Source organism: Solea solea, chromosome 1 (assembly GCF_958295425.1).
Source record: "Solea solea chromosome 1, fSolSol10.1, whole genome shotgun sequence".
Taxonomy (NCBI): domain Eukaryota; kingdom Metazoa; phylum Chordata; class Actinopteri; order Pleuronectiformes; family Soleidae; genus Solea; species Solea solea.
This window is the reverse complement of record NC_081134.1, coordinates 19,146,097-19,170,436: the sequence shown is the minus strand read 5'-3', so window position 1 is coordinate 19,170,436 and position 24,340 is coordinate 19,146,097. Positions and strand designations below refer to the sequence as shown.

The following is a 24,340-nucleotide window of genomic DNA, read 5'->3' as shown; positions in this document are numbered from 1 at the left end:
AATGCTCAGCTCAGCTCAACTCAGTGAAACTCATGCATTTCTGATGAAAAAGCTCACAGCGACTGAAGATAGGTTTGAAAAAGATTACTGATGTGTGACGAAATCACACTATAAAGACACACCAGACAAGATCCAGTAATACTGTTAAAAAAACTACCTTGTAACAGCGAGTGAACCAGGGTCTTGACAGTGTCCCAGTTGGGTCCCATTCTACCACAGATGGTCTCAGGTCAACATTTGTCTTCCTTTAAGCTCGTTGATGACCTACTGTACCATGCTGCTGTTTATTCTTTCTGTAACAAAGAATAAACTTTAGTCCACTGTGGTTGTTCTAAAGTGCTTTACAAATAAAGATGGATTGGATTGGATTGGATTGAACTGGATTGGAGGAGGTCTGCTGGTATCCACATTTGTACAACTATGGCAAACCACCACTAGAATGGGATGTGAGACAGAATGCACCCTCATTTAGAACAAATGGGACCACGGCTGTGGCCATGCATAAACGGGTAGCGGCACTCTGCAGACACGGAGCGCCCAAGAGTGTGACCCAAGCTTAAATGGATCTATCACTTCTCAATTTCTGAGTTAACTTTCTTTTGGGGGAATGAGTGCAGGCCTGTGGGTGAAAATAAAGTGAAACACTGCATCAGAAATGGATCTGTCAGACTCTCCCCAAGCAAGCGGAGAGAATGTTCGTTGGCAGCTGACAAGCTTTGGACTGTTCCCACTTTCCAATTACATGTACAAAACTCCATTATACACCGAGATCACGAGATGGTCACACTCTGCTTGACTGTACCATGAAACCGGGCGGTAGTAGGGGGAATTTAATCTAAAAGGAACATTTCAATTTTCCCACCATTAGCTTCCAGAGATTTTAATTAAGCGTAAGCCATAAATCTCCATTTCTCCCAATTTCTCCCGCCGTCTTCTTTACTCTCCGTCGGTGCACTACGTACGAAAACGGGGGGCGAGAGGAGAATATGCAAACAAAATCTTTCGCTGCATTAGTTTCATTACACGTAGTAGTGTTAATGTTATGGGTGGTGTGGTTTTCGCTGCAGTAAATATCCTGCACTGTTCCCAGCGGCTCATGCAAAGGCTTCATAGAGAGCATAAATAACTGTGCGTGTCCGGTCATTTATAATCGTATAAATATTTATATACACATGATAGCAGTCTTTTCAGCTAACGCCACTGTACGTCAGGGTGAAAATAATGTGAATACATCGAGCATCTTATAATGATACACAACAACACATTTATCTTTGTCGATGGTACAAAAAGTGCAGGATTTAGAGGAATTTGATTATTGTGTTGCTGTTTTCTGTGGTTTTGGTCATTTGCAGAAACGGTACAATCATTTCTGTGAAGGCGACGCCGCGACGAGTCATGAAATAAAGTCAAGTAAAACCCAAAAAGGGCAGGTAAATGTTAAATAGCACTTGTTCCTCCCGATGCTCATTTCACCTGATCATTTCCTGGATTCCTCCTGTGCTACTCTCTATTGATTCGACAGAAAATCTACATATACTGTATGTATACAAGGTCTCACAACAGCAACTCACAAAAACCTATTATCTTGACTGGAAGTGGTCACAGGCTTTTAGTCTCCACTGAATTACCCCATTACTTCTACGAGTAATGTGGAACTAGTTCAGCGGTTTACAGACAATTTACCACTGTGCAGTCTGAAAATCAACATTGTGCTGCTACAGCCTGGGATTAAAAGGACAATAAACACATGTTTTATCTGTGTTTACCTTATTTCAGCGTTTTCCATCAGCGTTGGCTGTCGGCCAAAGTCAAGGGGATTAAAAAATTTTCTTTGGAACCACATCTATTCACCTTCTCTTGTTTTATTTTATAATATTATGACTATACCCTTTAACAGCGTGAAGGATTTTTAGTCTTTAAATCTTAGGAACGCTGACAACAGTGTCGCACACACAAAAGCCACTCCTGCTTCCCGGTGTCAGAGCCCAACAAATAACCATTTTCAAATCGCTATTGCACAGGAATTACCAAACTCATAAAGGCTGTGTTCAGGACAATGATGGCGTGGTCTTTTTAAATCTATAACACAGATAAAAATGTAGCAACATTTCAGGGCTCAACGAGTCAAGGTGAATCCGCAAAAGTTTCTTTATCCTTTCAGTAATTTTGAAGCCCTGATTTTTCTTTTTCTCGAAATGCCAATGAGTACAGAGCTGAAACAATTACTCAATTACTAATCGATTACTTAATTAGTCGTCAACTAATCGGTTTGAAGCTTTTTTTCATGATTAAAACAAGTTTTCTGATTGTTTCAGCTTCTTAAATGTGAATATTTTCTTCATTCCTTTGCTCCATGTAACAAAGAAATCATTAAAAACTGAATCATTTTGGTCTGTGGACAAAAACAAGACATTCGAGAACGTCATCATTTCCAGGTTTGACACACGTTTTTAACGTTTTCTGACATTTCATGGACCAAACGAACTTTAGTTGCTGTTTAAGTGGAGAACTAAATAGCCTTTACTGTGTGTTGTTTAGCAGCAGCAGCAGCAGTGAAGGACATGAACATTGTAAAGCAGCGACTCACTTTCCAAGTAATATTCCAGTTAAAAACTTTAGAGCCGATGAAATACCCAAATGTCAAAAGTTCATTTTAGTGAGCAAAGTGATGTAGAGTACATAAAGTGTTTTTACGGTCTGGATTTGCAGCATAAATGTGTAAATGTATTTCACATGTTGTCTTGTGTTGACCGTTTACTCAAATGCTTTTTTATTTTTTACAGCCTCGTGCCTCTCAGCACCAAAATCTGGACACCGCCGCATGAATAATTCCTATTCCTCCAATAAACGCACAGTCGAGCGCTGACGTTTTTCCAATTATCTCGCAAGCTGTAATTCTCCTGTGCTGCACTTCGGGCTGGAAGTTATTAAAAAAAAAAAAAAAAGAAACAAGAAAAAAAAAACAACAATTGGCAGAGGGGTTGATTCACAGGCTTTAGTTTCTCATTCGGGTCCGGCAACGTGGCTTTAATGTGATACTGCTCTCAATCTCAAAAGCAAATCAACTCTCTTGTAAAATATCAATACCTCACCCTTTTTTTTTTTCTCCACAAGTTTCATTCTCTTCCTGCAAAACGAAAACCTTTGCACTTCATCTACTCCGTCGCCGTCATCTTCTTTCTGAAGGAGAGGATGGCGTGGCAGAGTGTTCTCCGCGTACTTCGGATGAAACTCTCTCTGCGGTGTAATCATCGCCCACCATCTGAGCCGACCCTTCCCCGTCTCTTTTCCATATCGGTGACCCTTCGCTTTCTCCTCCCTGAGTAATGGGCTCCAGCCTGAGCTCCCTACTAACCTGTGAGGCCTTTTAGTCCTTTTCTACTTCATACCTCCTCCTCCCTCTCTCTCTCTCTCTCTCTCTCTCCACCAGCTGCCAATTAAAAAGGAGCAACGTCCTATAATTGGGAATGAGTAACCCACACTTCAAGCACGCTCACTACACATCAGCGGCCCGTCCATCTCCTCTGATCTCCACTGACATCTGCATGTCCAATAAATCATTTTCTCAGTGAGCGGCGCCTCTTTCGACCAAAGCAATCAAGAAACTCCACTTTATCTGATGTTGATATCAAAGCCGGCTTCACCGATGAACATTAAACCGGTGATTCTGAGATGACCCCGGGATAGACGGGGTCTCCTGGTGGAGCGGGGCCAGATGTGATTTATTGTGAGTGTGCACGTGAAAGAGGGAAGAGCAGCGCAATCACACAGATGAAAAAAGAAAAAGAGATTTCCACGTCCAGGCACATCTGTGGCACTGAGATTACTTGTCATTTTGCAGGTAAGTGTGTGTGTGTGCGAGTGTCCTGGACAGCAGGGTGTCTGAAGATCCAACAGAGGGAGCAGCTGGTCCAGGCACAAACCTCTGCTCCTGTCATGTCCTCAGTCAAGTCAGCGAAAGAGAGAGAGAGAGAGAAGAACCAAGCAGTCTTAAGACGGCCATCATGTTGCTAAAGAGGAAGACGGTGAAGGTCAACTTAACGATTAACCTAAGGTTTTCCAACCACCATAGACATTAGCGGCGTAAAGATATGATTGATACGCTAAGATATCAAATCTTTGAGGACCCTTTTTTGTGTTGTATTTTAAGCCTCCAACCACTAGTTGGCGGCAGGCTTGGGTTTTCTCCGGGTTCTCTGGTTTCCTCCCACAGTCCAAAGACATGCAGATTTGGGGATTAGGCAAATTGGGACACTCCGAATTGACCGTGAGTGTGAGAGTGGAGGGTTGTTTGTCTCTATATCTGTCCCTGTGATGGACTGGCGATCTATCCAGGGTGTACCCCACCATGTCAGCTGAGATTGGCACCAGTGTGTGGGGAGGACAAAGCAGTATCAGATGAGTGAGTGAGTAGCTTAATGATGTTTTTTTTTCCTCACCCAGGGTAACAGTGAAAAAACCTCATCCATTATAAAAACACTCTAAAAGAAAAATACAGTGTGTCCCTCGAAAGGAAACTGAGTAAGTTCCATCAGTGGAGATCGGCTGCATTACTCAACACTTCCTACAACACACTAATCCAACAGGAGATCATGACCTCGCCTTCCATTTACACACTCATGTTGTCCATAGACAACCACACACACTGTGAGTATTTAAGTGCTACACGTGCTCCGAGAATAATGTATTTACACAAAAAGGGGAGAATTTGCAGAATTGAACACGTACTGGAACATGTCGGCTACATCCCCGGCACCACCCAGTGACTACACCTCCTTCCGTGCTTGGATGTGTCTCAGTGAACGACAGCCAATCCCCCTCAGTGCTTTTAATCAAACGGGCCGACTCTCGGAGCCGAGATAATGGATGTGCCGGGATAATATAATCTCAATTATCTCGATAAAGCTTTTAATTGAACCATATGCTAAATGTGATGTATGACTTCATTAAGAGCTGATGTCTTCTCTTATGCGACGCCGTCAGTGACCTTGACGGGTTTGGTGCGTCACTGTCGAGGCAAAGGTCCAATCCTGTTAGAGCTGCTCAGCGGAGTTGGCACGTCGCGGCCGACTGCAGGATCAGCAGAGACGCCGGGGCTGAAAGTGACGCGTCAAAGTTGGAGCGACTTCAAGTGCAAAGACGAAGCTGTAAAACTCAAGCAATGTTGTCATTTCTCAGGGAGATTTTCATGAACAGGTGTTTTCACTTGTTATTGATTCATCATTTTGAATAAAATGACACTCATCTGTTTTTTTTCCCTTCTTTCATCCCAAAAAAACAAGAGGGTTAGGTTATGTAATCACTGCGTCCCTCACTCACATTCACTCACAGTACAGTAAATCATTGTTGAACCAACTGAAGCAACTCCAGATCATGACGCTGCCTACACAGAGTTGAGGGATACTGTAACGTACAGTATGTTTGGTTAATATCCAAAGATTTGGACGTTAACCCTGTGCTGCACTCTTGTGCTGCAGCTGCTCCAGTTCTGAACTCATCACATCTCAAGTATCCGCCTGTGTTTCATCCCCAAACTGCTTTATTAATTTAGAGATATTGATTGAAATCAAAAGCGATCTTACTCCTCTAACCACATAAATATAGCACCCACAGAGAAAGAAGCATCAATTTCATAGTATTCATCCTCCACCTGGAGGGGGGAAAAAAAAAAGAATCCACGTTTTGGTCTTTGGTACTGTCGGATTCATCTAAAGCGTTTTCCCCCAAAAAACTGCACGCACGAGCGAGTTCGAAGGCACGCGCCGGGTTAGTCAGCCAAAACGCCAGGCCAAGGGTGGGTGCTCACAGTTTTGGAAAAGTCTTCTCATGAATTAAATATGCAATCAGGCATGCAAACAAAGCCAAGACGAGTTCCCACATGTTTCCGCTGGAAACCGAGCCAAATAAACCGGAGACAAAATCCCTCTTCAGATGCATTATCAGCATTCTTAGCCACAGTTGGTGCAGAATGATCTTTTCTTTCATTTCACTTTGTTAAGTGTCACAATTATCTCCGACAAGGAAGAAGAGAAGCTGACAAACTTGCAGAACTAATGAATACAAAACCTCAGCTGTGTGTTGTGCCCCCTAAACGCCAATGTATTTTTATGCTTTAGGAACACAGTGATTCAGAGTCATTAAAAAACGGAGGCTTTTAAAGACTATATTTACATTTTTTTTTTTTTACGACTAGATTTGCTGGAACGCGGCGAGGAAAGTGTGCCAAAATAAAAGGCCAATGACAAAAAAAACTCCATCCTGACAAGACATTCAGAGGATAAGTTCATGACACATGGGAAATTAAGTATTTTATTAGACAGCAGATTAACTATATAGTGGTTATTGCAGTGCGGTATCAATAGCTTTTCAAATAAGTGCGGTAAGGAAAGATAAAGAACACTGGACATAAAACTTTATATTGTCTTCTAATTTGAAAGGAAGTACGACAGGAGTTGCAGTCGGCCACCAGGGGGCGACTACGCTAGTTGCAAAAAGAACTCAATTTGAATGGAAGTCTATGGGAAAATTTTCAACAATTTCCTGAGGAGTTAATAGGCTTAATCACTAGTTTCAGGTTTTCTTCAATAGCATGTGACGCCACTTTTGGTAATCATGTTCCCATTTAGAGGGAAAGGAGTACGGACACCAGTGTGATTGACATTGTCCAGTAGGAGCTTGGTTGCAGGAAATCATCTGTGACTCGTGTCAGTCAAAAATCTGTAGATCTGCAGATTTATATTTTTAAACCGTCTATGGGCAACCCTAATAATTAATTATAGGTAGGACAAAGAAGCGATACCACCCAAAACACTGCCATCCTGACTCCAGTGATAGGATTGTCGATACACCGGCACCCGATATTGACATCCTAACTTTAATAAATATGACACAATATTTGACTCCTCTGCATCGACACTCTGTGACGCCTTGTGGTTGTGCTTGTCACAGAAATGAGGGACGTGGACAACAATGTGGACAAACGCTATAAGAAGGAGGCGGCAGTGACTCCTCCAAACCCTGTACTTTTTAATTTTAGGGGCCTTTTGTCACATAATCACGGTGCCATGAGTTAACCTGCAATTTTCACCTCTATTAGCTGTTGCGTGATTAAGCTTCCAGTAAAAAATAAAAACAGTGAGTCACATGCAGTACGTTTGCAAAGTTGAATCCCTGGCCACAGCATCTTACAAGGGCTAAGTGTCCTTGCTCGTCAGACGTCCAATTCTTTGTGGACGTCCTGGCCTCCTTCGTCCACCTGTTGCCTCCCCGTCAGCTACATAAAATCAATGAGAGCAGTCCGAGTGCTGTCACTGCGACTTCTGTTCTAGAGATTCCTCATCACTGCTCCTCAGCTCCTCTCACGTGTATCACGCGCCGTGACCAACTGTGGTGACACGTCTGATGGAGCAGGAAGGCGATTATCACTTCCCCACAGATGTTCCCGGTGAAGAGTGTTGAGCCGATTCAGGCCATCAATAGGTTTTTAATAAGTAAAACTGGCCATCCAACTGTGTTTCGCTGACTCTGAAGCAACCTGCAAGATCTGTTTGGCCATAAAATGGAAAACTCGCAGTATCTTACTGATATAGGAGACAAGGTAAAGCAAACCCTTTCTCCTTCATACACAAGGTGAAACAGCAGGAATATTCTACATATTTCCCCTTCTATGATCCTGTACCAATTTTCCCAGTGACAAAAAAGTACTGTAATTCAAAGATAAATGCTCTCTTATAACATCAGGTGACAAATAAAGCAGTGAAAGTCTTAAAATAGAAGACGCTTTAGATGCACGTGAATGGATTCTCAAAATAAAGTGGTTACACTGAGGCAAATGAAATGTAAAAGGGAGTTAATTTAATAATTGAAACCAAGTTATTTTTTCCCTTTTTTTTTGACTAAAAATGTTTTTGATTAAATCTCTGTCCATGTTTCTCTCTTCAGATCGTGCGATATGAAGTCACTTTCCTCTTAATTCTCTCTGGTTACTGGTTTATTCTTTGATCCCCCTTGTTACACACTGGTCATGCTGGATATGAATTTGGTGATGTGACGTGCACTCATCACGACAAGTAAAATACTAACAATGATAAAAGAAAATCAATTTGTCCACTTTATTGTTCTATAAATGAGTTTTCTGTATGATTTCAACATTTCTATAGTCAAAAAACGCTATTAATATCACCAATATACATGTTAGATTATACATGTACTACACATGCCGACATTCCACAGTCTGTCTAATACATTTAATGAATGTGTGTGACTTTCTGATCGGCCATAAATATGCAGTGAAAATGCAAAGGGTGAGGCAGAACGTACCATGCCGCTCTGATAGGGGGCAGTGCTGAGCTGCTCTTTTTCTATGCAAAGGGGGCGGTTTTTACAACACGGAGATATTCTTGGAGAAGGATTAGGTGCATGGACTTACAATATATATACATTTAAAGGTAAAGTTTTAATTTAAAAAAATCGACTTTGACCTTATATTAATAAATATTCTTTTGTTTTTCTTGCTATCGTATTGTTGAACAGTACGGAATGGATTGAAGCATAATTAAAAGCTTTTAAAACAACTAAATGTTTCAATTATGGTAAAAATTGAAATATAAGCGTCTATTTTAGGTTCATATATTTGTACATCCGACTCCAGAGCAGTCAGTGCCTCCCCCAGTCATGAACCTCACCGCATGTCACTGAATTGGCTGAGTGGAGGTTTCAATTTCCTGAGATATATGTATGGTGCCAGAAAGGCTGCACCAGTTAAAATCACCGTCCAGGTCTGAATAAGACGGCATCTGGGTCCGGATCCAAAGCGCATTAGCGTCTGTGTATGTGTGTGTGTGTGTGTGTGTGTGTGTGTGTGTGTGTGTGCTGGTGGTTACACCGCTTTAAACAGCAAATCAATGGGAGGAGTTTGGATGTCAGAGTCAATGACTCAGGATGATATAGGTCAATACAAAGATCAATGCCGCAACTTATAATCATTGTATTTTTCACTGCTAAATGTCTTTCCTCATCACATGGAGGGGAGGAGGAGGAGGAGGAGGAGGAGGAAGAGAGGAAAGAAGGGAAGGTGAGAGGAAGAGCTTCACGTGCAGTCACCCGGCGCAGTCGTGCCATACGTCTGAATAATTAATATTGCACTGCTCTAGCTGCTGAAAACATTTAGTGTCCTTTAATGTTCCTGCTTTCTGCGCAGGCTGACGAGATTTCAGCTCGCACACAGATTTAAATAAAAATGCAATGCATTTCTATGCAAATGTTCGTCCATTTTCACTTTTCATTCAAAAGGGAAAGAGCAAATGCAAGTCCTTGGGGTGGGGTGGGGGGGATTATTGTGCAAAAAAAAAACCTCCTGCCAACACAACTGAATGCATTTTCTGTTTGGCAGCAGCGACAGTTTATTTGTCAGGGATGATGAGAGTGGCTGCCGGATGGGGGTGAAAAAAAAAAGAGCCACCTGCTCCAGATTTACACAGCAGACACAAAAAAGAAAGTGTAAGGTCACTGTGCGGGTGAGTGTGATTATGACAATGTTGGACGCCCATTCACTTCCATTCATTCCAGTCAGTTTTGAACAGGAGCACCACAGGTGTGAGCAAAAAATGCTGTTAAAGTCTCAGTGCAAAGTTGTAAGACGGAACGCTGGGTTGAAGTTAAGTCAGAGATAGATTTTATGCAGGTTTGAGACACAAATGCAAAATGGAAAAATGGAAAAGTTTGCATTCAATTTAATGTAATATATTCATTTGATGTACGAACAAATCACATTTCTCTCTTCCAGTGTCAATGCCACAGCATTCGAACGCCTATAGGCAAGATAATACAAGCAATATTGAGCTTCTACAACATAGCTCAGGTTTAGAAGTTAAATTACAACAATTTGTCACTGATAATGAGAGAAAGTAAAACTATGACATGGAATATGAACTTTTCTCATGAGCATCCAGCTGTTTAAATCAGTAATAAAGATATATATCCTGATTTATACAACTTTTGAGTAATCGAGTAATTAAAAGAGAAATCCAAAATAACCTCCAACCTCCAAAATAAAAAAAATGTCTTGCTCTGAAAATGAGAAATGTTTTTTCTGAATTTGTACAAAGCTGTAGACATTTGTACAAAAGGCTGCATAGTTAATTTAAAAATGTCCCCTTTTCGCATAATTAAACCGAAAACTCCAGAGATGATTAAGATAAATGAAGTATTCGCCACTTTGTCGTGTTGGAGTTGTTGTTTTTTTGTACTTGACCTTCCTGAAATAAGGGTGTGAAAAACTATTTCTCAAAGCTGACGATCCCTCGAGAAGAAAAACTATTAATCAGACAAGAACTCAGCTGATTTGTCCATGAAAGTATTTGGAATCAGCTTTAAAAAACAACAACAACAACGTTTTAGAGGATTAAATAATAATAAAAGAAAGCTGGGGGGGGGGGGTTTACCATCTGCTGTTTATAACACTACACTCCTCCCACATTCACAGTACATACACTGCCTGTCTCATGCATCTCCTGAGTAGGAGGGAGTTTGCATGGCTTTGAGCCACTACAGTCCACGTTCAGGATTAATGTACAGTGCAGAACATGTGAGAAACAATTCACTCTGCTCACACAGGCTCACTCTCCTAATGCTGCTGTTGGGTGTGTGCGTGCGTGTGTGCATGCGTCCTCTTCTTCTTAGAAGAGATGAGCACTTTCATGTATGGAGATAAGAGGCGAAGCGGCCAAAGAGGAGAGAGAAAGAGAGTTTAACTGCCTTTCATGTCCCTCCCTCCCTCCCTCCCTCCCTCCCTCCCTACATGCCGCCGATTTGCCTTCGACAAGCCACTGAAGCCGGCACAAGCATCTCCAGGGTTTGCCACAAGAGGCATGTCAGCACTGCAGAATGGAGCAGCAGCAGCAGCAGCAGCAGCAGCAGCAGCGATGGTGTCAGTGGTTAGCGCTGTTATTTCATCTTCTTTTCTTCTTTTTCCCTCCCCAGAGGAAGAGCTTCTAATGACTAGCACAAAAATGAAAAAAAAGATAAAGGGGGGAAAAAAGCTCAATCTTGGATAAAAAGCTTAGATGTGTCACAATACTGGCTACGGGCAGCAGAAACTTATAGGTTACTTACTTAGCGCAACTGAAAATAAGGAAAAAGGCTACCTCATTAAAGTCCTTTCCGTGAGTGAGGGCTCGAATTAGTTGGTAATCAGTGGGAAAATAAGTGACAACCACTTGTGATTATGGATTAATGATCAGGCAGGAACACCAACGTTGGCCCATTCTGATGAGGATTCACTGCCTGCCTTTGTTTTTCCCCACATATATGCACCAATAATGATGATAAACAAATGTCAATTTCAAGATCTGGGAAAGATTCTTATAGTAGACTTAGAAACCTGTTCCACTCCATCACTCCTTGAAAATGAGCCAAAGAGCCCAGAATTTAAGTAAATAATGGTAATAATTTAAAAACTACGATGGCCAACTGATGCTTTTTTGGGGGTGGACATAGGCACGGGAATCTTTAGGTGCCTCACGATTCGATTTCAAAACGATTGAATTGATGCATCACTCATCCACTGCTATTTTTTTAACAGTGCATTTGTAATGAGAAACAAGAGTTTAATCCATTTCCATTATTGTTTATCAAACTAAATCAAATTTGTAAACTGGAAAGTTACAGCTTAAAAATTCACATATTTAAGACACAATTTGTGATAATTATGTTTAACAGCTCAGCATCGTTAGCACCCGCGTGGCTGTCATCGGTTGCTCATGTTTGGAGCACATGTGTCAGATGCTGCTGCTAGCTGCTAACATAAAGTACTAATGCTACGGTAGCGGCTAACAGCAAAAGCGCTGACGCTTCAGTGTCCAGCTACAATAAACAACAACAACAACAAAACCTGTCAGAATGCCTTAGCCACATTAGCTGCTAACATAAAGTACTAATGCTACAGTAGCGGCTAACAGCAAAAACGCTGATGCTTCAGTGTCCAGCTACAATAAACAACAACAACAAAACCTGTCAGAATGCCTTAGCCACATTAGCTGCTAACATAAAGTACTAATGCTACAGTAGCGGCTAACAGCAAAAACGCTGACGCTTCAGTGTCCAGCTACAATAAACAACAACAACAAAACCTGTCAGAAAGCCACATGAGCTGCTAACTTCAAAAGAAATTATTTAACATATAAATAATCAGAATTTGGACATGTGTTAATTGATTCAGAATCGCCCACATCTGCATCGCGTAAGAATCAATGTTGTTCCCCCACCCTAGGTGGAAGACTAGCTTTACAATATGGAACGTTTTCCTCACATGTTCTATGTATAATATAATATAACTGTTCTTTGCATATGATATGACATGGATGTAAAGAGGAGTTGCCAGGCCCTACCTTCACATCAAACACTTTGACATTTTTAAAAGTGCATGACTGATTATCACATATGAATAAAGATGAAATAATGTCCACTTTCATTAACTGACGTGATGCATTATAAATGAGTGTCCATTGTGTTTGTGCTGTGTGTGTTGAACCATCTGTGAAAAACTAATGAGCGACTGCCTGACACGGCAGAGGGGAAAACAAATAGCACCGCGCACTCACTCAGCACAGCACGTACGGAGGGATTGATGGCGTGTACTAACAGGTGCTGGCTGTTTGTGCCGTCATAAAATTGTTTACATTAGCTTTAATTGTATGTTTGCACAATTGGAGTTAATGCAGTTTACATGTTTCCATTTTTTTTTTTCTTCTCCCCACATGTTTAAAATTCATATACATATGGTTGTATCTTTGGAAGGAAGGAGAAGAGGAGGCAAAAGTGTATTAAAATCCATAGCTTTGTTCACGTACCTTTTGATTAGGTACTGAATCAAAGAGATGAAATGCGGTGCCATCAACTGGAAATGAGAAAAGTAGCAAATCACGACCGCGTCCCCCGTCAACGACTTGTATAATTCACTCGGTCGTTTTGGAGTCTGGAGAAGAAGAAAAGCAAGACGCTCCGCTCACACATCCACATCGTCTCACTTTACACTCTAAAAATAATTTAGGGCTCCATCTACCATCATTTAATTAGACAGAGAGAGTTGTGCGATAACAATTCTAATCTACTGGTTTCAATCAACCCTTTAAAGTTGCTAATGAAGCAGTTGTATTAACTTAATATGGTTGGAAATTGGGTCAACTAAACGCTGTGTGTCATTTAAATCCGTAACTCTTGATTACATGGTGTGAAAGGTCAAAAGTCAAGTCCACCTCCAGTTCAGGATCTCAAATGTGTGCCTCTTCCGAGGCGGTCTTTTCACATACGAACCACTTTCACAGAAACTGACCTTTGCTTTTCTTAGTAGAGTATCTAACCAATCAGAACCATGCACACATACATTTTAAAACTGCTTTATCCTCCACACGAAGGACGGGGGTCACGGGAGCCAATCCCAGCCGACACGGGGCAAAAAGTGGGGGAACCAGGATGGCCAGGTCCAACATAAGCAACCACTCAGGCCTACAGGCAGTTTAGAGTGTTCAATTAACCACTGTGTGAAAGGAAACCAGAGAACCTGGAGAAAATGCAGAAAGACCCCTGTTCCAACCGGGACCTGAACCCTGTGTCTTTTTTGCTGCAAGGCAACAGAACTAACCACAAAAAAAAATCATTCAAATGCACACTGACCAAACAGGACTTCAAACTGTCTGACAAGCATCCACCCTAAAGGACCAAGACAGCTCCCCTCTCTTCTTCAGTGACCTGGTATTCATTGAGACACCGACTACTCTGGTCCTTATAATTTATTCCCTTCATCACAAGAGAGAGAGTGCATCAATATGAATCTGAATTCCGTGCCGTTTATTCGCCGATCACACATACCAACACATGATGATGCCCCAGTCAATATCCCAGAGTGCTGTGGTCCCACGTCCCGCGCTCTCGCTGATATCTTCACCAAATCATATTACAGCAAAGAGATACAACGGCATTATACCTCCATGAATCAATAATCAATTACTCCGAGACCACAAACGCTTTCACTGTTGCCGTGGCTCGAGAACATTGCTTAATGATTTTTTTTCACCAGCGCGTGCACACGCCGCACATAAAGCATCGCACGTGCCAGTCAATAAAATAGAAATAAATATGAAACATTGTTGCTTGCAGGTGAAAGATCACACCGTGTAGCACCGCGAATCAGCCGGAAAACAAAATCTAATATTATCACCACGATGAAGGATTTACCGCAGGGCGGTTGTACTTGGGTCCATAGATGTAGTTTCGGCTTCATCTATCTAATATTAACCTGGTATCTGAGTGGTTTGCACTACATGAGATAAGTAGGAAGTTGTTGTCAGATTTGTACAAACCTGGACTAGAAATATTGCGAAATTGTGGTGTTCAATCTTCTCCTGTAGGTCTTGGCGGGGACGCAAAGCACTTAAAGCCCAAAAAAGAAGTGAAACGTGTATGTATTATAAACCTACTGTAAAAAACATCCATCGGGACCACAGCTGGATGATAGATGAGTGGTGGAGCCACTTGCAGGTCTCATTAAAAAAGCAGCATTCGTGTGTTTTTGAGTACCTTGGATGCAACCTTTCAGACTCCGGTGTATCTCAATTTAAAAAGGGGACACGGTGCACTTCTGAGAGATGACACTGACAGCAAATCTTAAAAGCCTGCTATTATGTATCAATCTCTGAAAATGCAGCATTTCCAATATCTCCCCGCTCGTCCTTGCAGTTTGAAGGACACAGCTGTGCGTTGTGTGCGAACACATTTACATTTATATATACACACGCATTTAGCTGATGCACTCTTCTGCAGAGTGACTCACGGCGACATCGCCGCTAGATCCGGCGCTCAGATTTTCTTCCCCGATTGCTTATGAAACGGAGCGAGAGGTCAGAGGCAGAGAGAGAGAATCGCGAAGCAAACGCGACCTTGGATGACAACAAAATAAGAGGGAGAAAAGGGAGCTAATAAGAGAAGTCAAATGGATGCTATTTTCTTCTTTACGGGAGGACAATAGGTGAGAAGAGATATTATCTTTGTCCGTGAGTGAATATGGAACTTTTTTTCAACAGTAATCCACCTCACTGTATCTTTTCTGTACCTTTTCTCGTTATTGGGATACATCTTTAAAAGGAGGCACTAAAATAAGATAGTAAAATATACACAGCATTATACTAGAGGGTGCAGAGAAATCTTTACAAGATTGGATATGGAGTTTTGAGCTATTGAATGTGTCTGTCGAGGCTCGTCTATTACAGTTGTGGGAGAGACGATAAACACATAAACCAATTTCCACACAGCAGAGGAATCGCGCACTTTACTTTTGCACGTTCTATATATCGAGAGACAATCGGGGGCATTTGAATGGACTCCACTGGGTCCGCTTAAACAAAATGAGAAGGGGTTTCAAAAATTCTCGACACTCGAGGAACACCGATACGAAAACTGGTGAGTCATTGGTTTGATTCCACCGACTGTTGCTACATCAATATTCTGAACAAAGAAAAGGCAACATAGACCTCAGAATCTGATCATTTATTTAGTCTGTGGCCTCATGCCCTCATTTCACTGCCTTCAATGGGTCTAAACTTGCTTGTACAGGTGCATCCCATACAGAAAGCTCATCATTTCCTTCACATTGAAATGATGGAAACATGATTTCTCTTTACCTTCACCTTTATCCATTCTTTATCATTACTTTCTCATCTGTGGGCAGAAGTTCCACAAAACATCTGGAGGAACTTTTGTGGATATTTATGCCATGTCTCCACTACATGGTCCCAGCTCGCCTCGCCTCGGCACACCACGGCTCGATGTGGTTTAGATTGTGTTTCCATTACAATATAGTACCTCCTCAATGTGGGCGGAGTCGTCACTGAACGGCTGCATGAAACTGTGGTGACTTCATTTACACGCGAATCATTACAATCAGTTAATTAAAAAGATTTGTTGAGTACTTCCTCCATGACCGGAGCACAGACTCCGTCTCACACAGTCACTGGACTGAAATACAGCGGCAGGGCAGGGGTTGTGATGCCCCTCGCCTTTCCTTGGTAATTGTTGGAGATTTTTTAGGATTTTTAAGTATATTTAACTGGTCTACAGTTCGGTATTGTTCGGCTTGATTCTTGTGTCGGACTTCTCTTCCTGTGGCAACACTCTGACCAATCAGTGGCCGGCAGTCTGGCGACATCAAGCATGTATCGGCTCAGCTCGCTTGGAACCTCTCCAGAGCAGGTACTAAAAATAATACCAGGTACCAGGTGCCATGCTAGTGGAGACGCTAAATAACCATACTGTGTCGAGGCGAGGCGTGTCACGCTACTGGAAAAGCACACATCAATTCCCGCCTGAAAACACGTATAATAATCACAACTTGCTTCCATATAAAAAAGGCACAAAGGCCAACTGAACAGCTGGTTAAAAATAAAAAGACAGAATGTCAAATCAAAGCAACAAACAAGAGCAGACCTTTTAATAGAACTATATTCTTCAGTGCAGTAGATTTCCACGGACAGGGCCAAACACAAACAGCCCAGAGTCGTGTGGAAGAAAAACAAGCCGCATTTGTCATTGGTTCCTCCCCCCACCCACCTGAACAGACTCACTAATGGAAACTCCTTCTGCGCTTCATCAATATCAGTCACCACTGACTCAAACGCTCGATACACCTTTTCAATCCAGCTGTGGCGTCGGCACTGACGCGGAGCCCTACCTGCCGCTAAACAACGTGTCATTTACAGACTCTCGTTGTTACCAGGATATCACAACAACGTCCATTAAGCTCGTTCGCCACATTTTATTAAAGCTGCTGTCGGTCAAACGCCTCAGCGACGCGGTGAGTAGCTCTAGCGGCTGTCACCGACCGAGGCTGTGGTCAGATTACGAGGCTGCAGTGACTTACGGTGTATCCAATTTCTTCAGCTGATATCACGCAGATCTCCGTTGACACAGAACTCTGATCCTCAATTCCGCTTTGCAGATGTAGATTTGGGTCACTTTAGTAAGAGGTCCTAGGCTGGATATACATACAGGTCAGTGATAACCAAAGACTGGGTCGGGGACCCACAGTGGGGCCGCAGGAGATTTTTTGTGGTCCCCTAACAATTTTACTGAATTTTCAAAACCTTTTAGTTAAGATTTTATGTGTATATGTTTTGAATAATGTGCATAAAATAAAGTTGTAATTCATTAACCAAACATCTGTTACAGATATGTTAATAATTGATACATTAGTCGATGATTTATATTGTGATTTGGGTCAGGACAGTTCACCATCTTTAAAACGTTTGGGAAACAGTCAGTAAGTTTACATGATGTCAGAATCCAATAACTGCATTAGCGTTGCTGAAACGAGACTTTTAAAACACGTTTGAAAAAGCACTTCCACTGACCCAGTCCACACACAACCGTGTTACATAACCTTCACAGCAAAAAGTCTAGATAATGTGTGCTGGGAGTTGAATCGCTCCGCGTGAGCCACAATTCTCGCTCTTGGGCTTCGACCCTGAAAACACAAAAGACGCCAGGACACAGGACCACCGAGCATAGTGGAGTCGAGTCCCTCCTAATGACTTCCTGTCAGCTGAAGATGCAGAGACAGTCAGTGTTTGCAGAAGTCACCAAGGGTATTCCTAATAAATTATAGAATTTAGCAGAGGCTGTGATCAGAGAGACGCAGCAGTGCTTAAATGTACATTTGGAATCCCTACAAGACAAGTTTCCCCTTAACAACAACTGACCGGACGTCAAATGGACTGGCTTAGGTCCAAGTTGTAAGAGACGCTCTGTGCATACAGGCAATTTGTAGTCTAGCATTCTTCTGTGCACGGACACGGAGGTGACAGAGGGAGGAGAATGCTAACAGCAGTAAGGGACAGGAAGTTAGCCGAAAGACAACATGGCTGACAGCAGCTTTAATACTGTGCTGTTCCTCAGCCTCACCATAATCCTGCTGCTGTGTGTTGACATGACTGCATCACATCACATCTCAAAGCTTTTTTCCCCCCATCCACTGGATTCACGTCTGGTGACTGAGGAGGTCACAGAAGTTCACTGAACTCACTGTCACGTTCATGAAACCAGTTTCAGATGACATTCATAAACCCACACACCCACACACACACACACACAGAGTTACATCACCACTGTCCACTGCAGCCTCAGATTTCTGTTCTTGGCTGATGAGCGGAATCTGAAGTCTGTCCACTTCAGGCTTGAACAGCATTGCTGTTCAGTGTGTAAAGAGCAGTTCTCTGAGCTACTGTAGCTCCTCTGCCAGCTTCAACCAGTCTGACCCTTCATCCGCCGAACGTCTCCATCGGCAGGACTGACAGGCCCATGTCCCTCCACTAAACCCTGACCAGAATCACTTTAAAAATCCCATCAGTCGTCCACAAAGCACTTAGAGGTTTAGCCCTGCAATACATTTCAGACTTGCTCACCGACTACGAACCCGCCAGGCCATCAGGCCATCGAAGCGTCTCCAGAATAAGACCAAAGAGTGGCGAGGAGGCGTTCAGTTATTGTGGCCCTTTACTGCCTGTTGACCTGAGATTCATCACTGCAGTCACCACATGTGAGAGTCCACTAAAAACTTCCACAGTGCCAGACCTTTGCTGAACTATACGCTGTGTGCGAACAATGTTGCCTAATTTGGAGAACTCTGGACTTTTTATGTTGTTTATTTTTGTTGACGGAGAGAGGATAAGTGGATTCTTTCATTTACTGTCATCATTATGCAAAAAGGTAAATGTTTTGTTTTTAATTCCTTGTAAAATCCGTTCAGGTCTCTTCTGCATTTTGCTTTTGCCATTGTCGGTTTCGTATTGGTTTGTTACCCAAGCGATATGAACTCTGGGTAATTTGTCATAAGTCTTTAGCCATTAAAGTGCTCCCGATGGCTGCGAGAGCCGAGTGTGTGTGTGTGTGTGTGTGAAAATCTACAGTTTCAAAAATACTCAGATCATTCTTTTGACAAAGTTCAAATAATAATAACAATAATAATAATAATCCTAATACCTTAAGAGTGATTGTTATTCAAACTTGCTAAAAAAACAATTTCTTCATAGCTAAAACGATGGATTAAGGTCAAACATTAAACGCAATAAAATGCCATAACTCAAAGTGTGTTGTACAATGCATTAAATTACATTATGCGGATACGTATGGAAAGTTTAGCTGTGCTGTGATGATTGTTATGGTTTAATCGCCCAGCTCTGATCCAACAATCAGTTCGACAGCCAAAGTAACCCGAGATCACATTTCCACACTGACATGAATATGAAGTGAAGCTCCTGTGAATCCCTGCACTGCTCTGCTGCCACACGTTTGGCTGACTGGATAATTGCACAGTGAAGAAGCAGGTGTTGCTAATAAAGTGCTCAGTGAATGTATACAACAAGGGAACTGAGCCATCAGGTCCACCCCGCATGTGTACACTATGTATTCAACTGGCACAGTGTGAACGGATGAAATAGGCATGTGTTTCTTTCTCCCACTGTTTGAAGAGTTTATGTTTTCCCTTCTTTCTCCTCCATTATTTGTTTGACAGCAAAGACCTCTTTTCCCACCTCGCAGCTCTCTGTGGCAGCGTCAGTGGGCGTTCAGTGGAAATGTGAGGCAGCAGCGCCTCTTCTTCTCCAAGGATTTCCTCGCAGCCACATGTACACACAGTGCAGTCTCGACAAAAGTAGCTGACAGGTGAATGGTGTGCTTAACATGGTTGCAGAGAATCTGAGAGAGAATGCGTCGTGCGTAAAGAAGGCATTTCAGGGTGAGTGATGGAGCAACAGTATCACACAGGCACATGCATGCAGAGGCAGAGAGGAGGGAGAGAGAGAGAGAGAGAGGAGGGAAGGGGTGAAGGAAGCAAGGGAGGAAAATGTTTACTGGGTGGGAAAGAACAGGAATAAACACACAGGAAAAATATGGAATAGTGGTGTAGTGGACTAAAGAAACAACTGCTAAGTTAAAATATACCACATATGTAAGACTACCTCTCACTCACACACACACACACACACACACACACACATTTCCACAACTTGCTATGACTGCACCACAGCACCTTTACTGGTCTAAAACGTTCAAATCACGCACATATTCATATCAAAAAAGCATCAATCACACACATCGTTCGGAGACTAAAATGTGCGCAGTTGTGCATATAAGTGGGCACAATATTTATTTATTCACCCGCACAAATGTTGACAATATTCCTGTGCGGCCGCGTGAAAAACGAGCCTGACTCATCTTAATTCAAGCCCCACCATCTCCTCCTCACCCCCTTCCTTGCTCCCTTCCTTCCTTCCTTCCTTCCCTCCCCTCCTTTCGTCCTCACCCACTCTGCCCATCCATCATGCGTCACCACTTGGTCTGTGGCACACCGCAACTGGCCATCCCAACCCGCTTCACTGCCGTGTGCGCTGTGCGTAAAAACGCGCCTGGCACGAAAACGCACAGCCCCCCTTTTGTATGTAATTAAAACAGACACACGCACGCGCAAACAACTCACCCAGGGTGTGAACGCACGTCCTCCCCGTGCGTCTCTGGATGCGTGTGTCCCTGTATCCAGTAAAGAGAAAATAGGAGGGAGAGCAAACGAAGTCGAGCACGACAGCCCTTCGCCACCGACTTCCCTCCTTCTTCCTCTCTTTCTCTCTGGCTTCCCTCACTCCTCACCTCTCCCCAGAGGCAGCGGCTGTAATAATCCAGGCATTGTCCGTCTTCTTTTTCAAAACATTTAAAATAGATAAACACAGAGAGAGGGACGGAGGGATGGAAAAGACTCCGGTTTGCGTGACACAAGTTTACAGTTCAGCTGAATTCGAGGTGGTGTCCCGGGTTATCCGCGTTTGGAAACAGACTAAAAGGAACAGTCCACACAATTTAAAGGATTTAAACTCCCCCTTAGGATTGTTTTTGTCTGGTCAAAGCAGGAGCCTGCGGCAAAGTTTGCGTGCAGCTTTTGCGGAGACACGGGAGAAATAATCCCAGGAAATGTCTTCTTCTCTCGGTTCCTTCCCCGGACCGAAAGAAACTCTCTCTCGTGAGAGGGACTGTGGTGCACCTGCCGCCGGAGCGAAGGCGCGCAGGTATCCACAAACTGCGCACCCTCCGCTCTCTGGTGTCTGCGTTTTACTCCGGGTTTTCTGTTTTATTTTTCTGGTAATTACTCCAGGCCGCTGGAGTCTCTGTGCGCCACGGCCGCCACTCACTGTGGCGTTGCTTTTCCAAGTGACTCAAGACAGCGTGTCTGTTCACCGACGCTCTCCTCTCCTGTCTTTCCTCTCTCTCCTCTCCTCTACAGGCTCTCTCCACCCTCCTGTAGGGAAACCACACCTCGCTTGGCAGCGATTGGCTGAAAGCCGCAGAGGAGGAGGAGGAGGGGGGTGAGGGAAGGGAAGGAGGTGAGGAAAGGAGTGCAATGGTGAGCAGCACATGGGGAGAGAAGCGAGGAGAGGAGATGGGAAGAGTGGATTGAAGGGAGATGGATGTTGATGAGAGGGGGAAAGATGGAGAGGAAGAAGGTAAAAGTGGGATACAGGAGGAGGGAGAGGGAAAGAGACTGAGACTGTGATAGGGAGGTGGTGGTGGTGGGGGGGGGGGCGCAGTCCATGCACTGAGCTCTATGTGTTTGAGCCCAAAGGGACACGCTGGCTAATGAAAGTGAAAATGCTTTCCTGCCTTTCTCTCATTCATTCGCAGCACTTTAGCCAAATGTGTCCGCAAATCAGCTTTGACTCGCGGCAAAACTGAATTCATACTGACAGCGTCTCCCATTACCGAGCGGAGAGTCCCATACTTGTGTGTGTCCGTCTTTCTGCCTTCTTCTCCTTGTGAAATCTGGTGTCTGTCAGCCGAGCGGCTTTCTCCAGTCTGTGATGAATAAGTAAGTGTTTGAAGGGAGGCTGGAGAGCGAAGTGCATGCTGAATATACTGCCGAGGGGCGTCGAGAGGGAAATAAGTAACAGCGTGAGCCGCCTCTGTAATGGGAGCAAATGAGGTGGGCCGGATATTGTTGTGGCACAGCCGCACATGGCAGAAGAGAGAGGCCCGACAAAAAAAAAAAAAAGCTTGACAGCTGAAGGGAGAGGCTTTGATTGATGGCAAAGCTCCAGGGAGTGTTTCAATATGAACTTGGTTAACGCGGAAAGCACATGAGGCATTCATCACTCGCTGCCATGCTGGAGTGAGATACTCACCAGAAGCTTGGCAGCGTATTATTTAGGAACCTGCACCCGAGGAACATCTTGATATTCGGTGAGTGTTGTGTGAGAGATGCAGCAGCAAGCGCACCTTCAAATTAAAGCTGCAGCATGTAAGATATAGGAGGGCTTATTGGCCGAAATTCAGTACCTTGAAGGATGTTTGTAAAAGTATGTAATCACTTCAACATACAAGAAAAAGGGAAAAAAAGTTTGGTATATGTAGCCTTTGAATTAGGCTTACACAGGTCGCCATTTTGTGCCGCCATGTTTGAAGTTGCCTGAAAGGACATGCATTTCGCATTATGAAGTGGAAGGATTCATGAACATAAGCCTGGTGCATAAATCACTGAAGAGGAAAGAGGAAACAACAGAGTATGGGAGAGTGGAGAGAGCATTTATATCCTTATCCTTAAATCCTATAACCTGGTTTGCAAAGGCCACCGTAGTTTCCTGTCAGAGTTGGGAAAGGAGGATTCAGCTAAGGTCAGTCATTTGTTTCTGAAAGTGTTCCATCTCTTTTCTACCACTAAATTAGGGCTGTGTATTTATCGAAATTCTCCTAAAACCCTGATATATGTCCCATGAATAAATTAAAAGTGCAACCTTTGTGTACTTACCTGGGTGTATCCTGTCCATGCTCTCGGCATAAGGCGATTGGCGGGGTACACCCTGGACAGATCGCCAGTCCATCCATTGCGGACAAACAACCATTCACTCTCACATTCACGGGTTCCGGAGAACCCGACGAAAACCCACGCACACACGGGGAGAACATGCAAACTCTGTGCAGAGAGACCCTTGTTCCTACTTTGTCTAGAATCCGGTCTTCTTGCTGCAAAGGCGAGAGTGCTAACCACCACACCGTCCTTGTGGCCACTTGTGCAACTGAACTTGCTTCTGAAAGTGCTCCTGATTAGCGTCCTAAATAAATGAAAAGTACAAACAAATGATTTTATTCAGACAGAACGATCGGGCTGGCATAACCTTCGTGTAGCATATAACCGCAGTCTCCACGAAGCGTACAGCACTGAAGCAGAGGTGTTGTTGGCCAGGAGTTAACAAGCAAACCACGAGGGGGAACAAAAATGGCTGAGAAAGTGCTGCCAAAATTCATCGTTACAATACAGAGTGTGACTTCCCTTGTTTTTGTGCAGAGCTTTGACAGGACGACTCCCAAGAGTGTGGGAGACGTATCTGTTGCATTATTTTTTTTCCACACATATGGTGGCCTCACACGTGTGCGGTGAAGGCGTCAACGGAAAATGCTGCTTTACTCTGCCTTATGGATATGTTTCTTCATGTGACTGGAAAAAGGGTGTTTTTGCTGCAATGATTTCAAAACCCAACCAAAAAAATAATGAGACAAATGTAGAACTTTTCAACGATACAACATAGTTATTATTCACAGAGTTGGATTTTCAAAGCAGCAAAAAAATAAAAAAAGATGAATGATGCAGAAGAGAGGGCATGTTCTCTCCATGTGTGCATGGCTACTCTCCGTATTTTCATCCTTCCACAGTCCAAAAACATGCAAAAAATTTTTTACACTCATTGACTGTATATGTTTGCCCGGGATGAACTGTCTAGGGTCTACCCCTCCTTTTGGCTCCTGTTGCCCCACATCCCTCATGTGGAGCATAAAGTAGTACAAAATGGATGGATGGATGTATTGGAGATTGCAATGACACCATGGTTGGAAATCACCAAACAAACCCTGATGACACCAGCTTTAACTTTAGGGCCCGCAGGTTATTTTTCCTCGTAAACATTATTGTGCATTATGATATATATTATTGATCTCTTACTACTGCCAGAGAGAGAGATACACAGAGAGCTGGAGAGAGAGAGATACTGCAGGTTTGCATCTCAAATGGCCGGTCTGCATCACATGACAAACCGCTGAGTGAAGCCCTCCCCCAGCTCCACCCATGGGTGACCTACAAAAGACAAACTCAGAGGAAAAGGGCATCACAACTGGCATCAGACGAGCAGTCCAGACCCGCTTGGCAGATAAATGTATAAATGGATGCAGCATGTAGAGGGGTTGCAGATATCTGTGGGATGCCGGGAAGCGTAAACGGGATCAGATGAGCAGAAAAGGTACTGTGAATTCAAAACTTGCA

General features: G+C 43.3%; 1 protein-coding gene across 1 annotated transcript in view; it reads right to left on the bottom strand.

The window, feature by feature from the left end:
* Nucleotides 1–21,280, bottom strand: part of brinp2 (bone morphogenetic protein/retinoic acid inducible neural-specific 2) — a 176,963-nt gene extending 155,683 nt beyond the window's left edge. The window contains exon 1 of the mRNA XM_058642262.1: nt 20,522–21,280. The gene's annotated coding sequence lies outside the window, so the exon portion shown is untranslated. The remainder of the gene's footprint in view (nt 1–20,521) is intronic.
* Between the last annotated feature and the right edge of the window lie 3,060 nt (nt 21,281–24,340).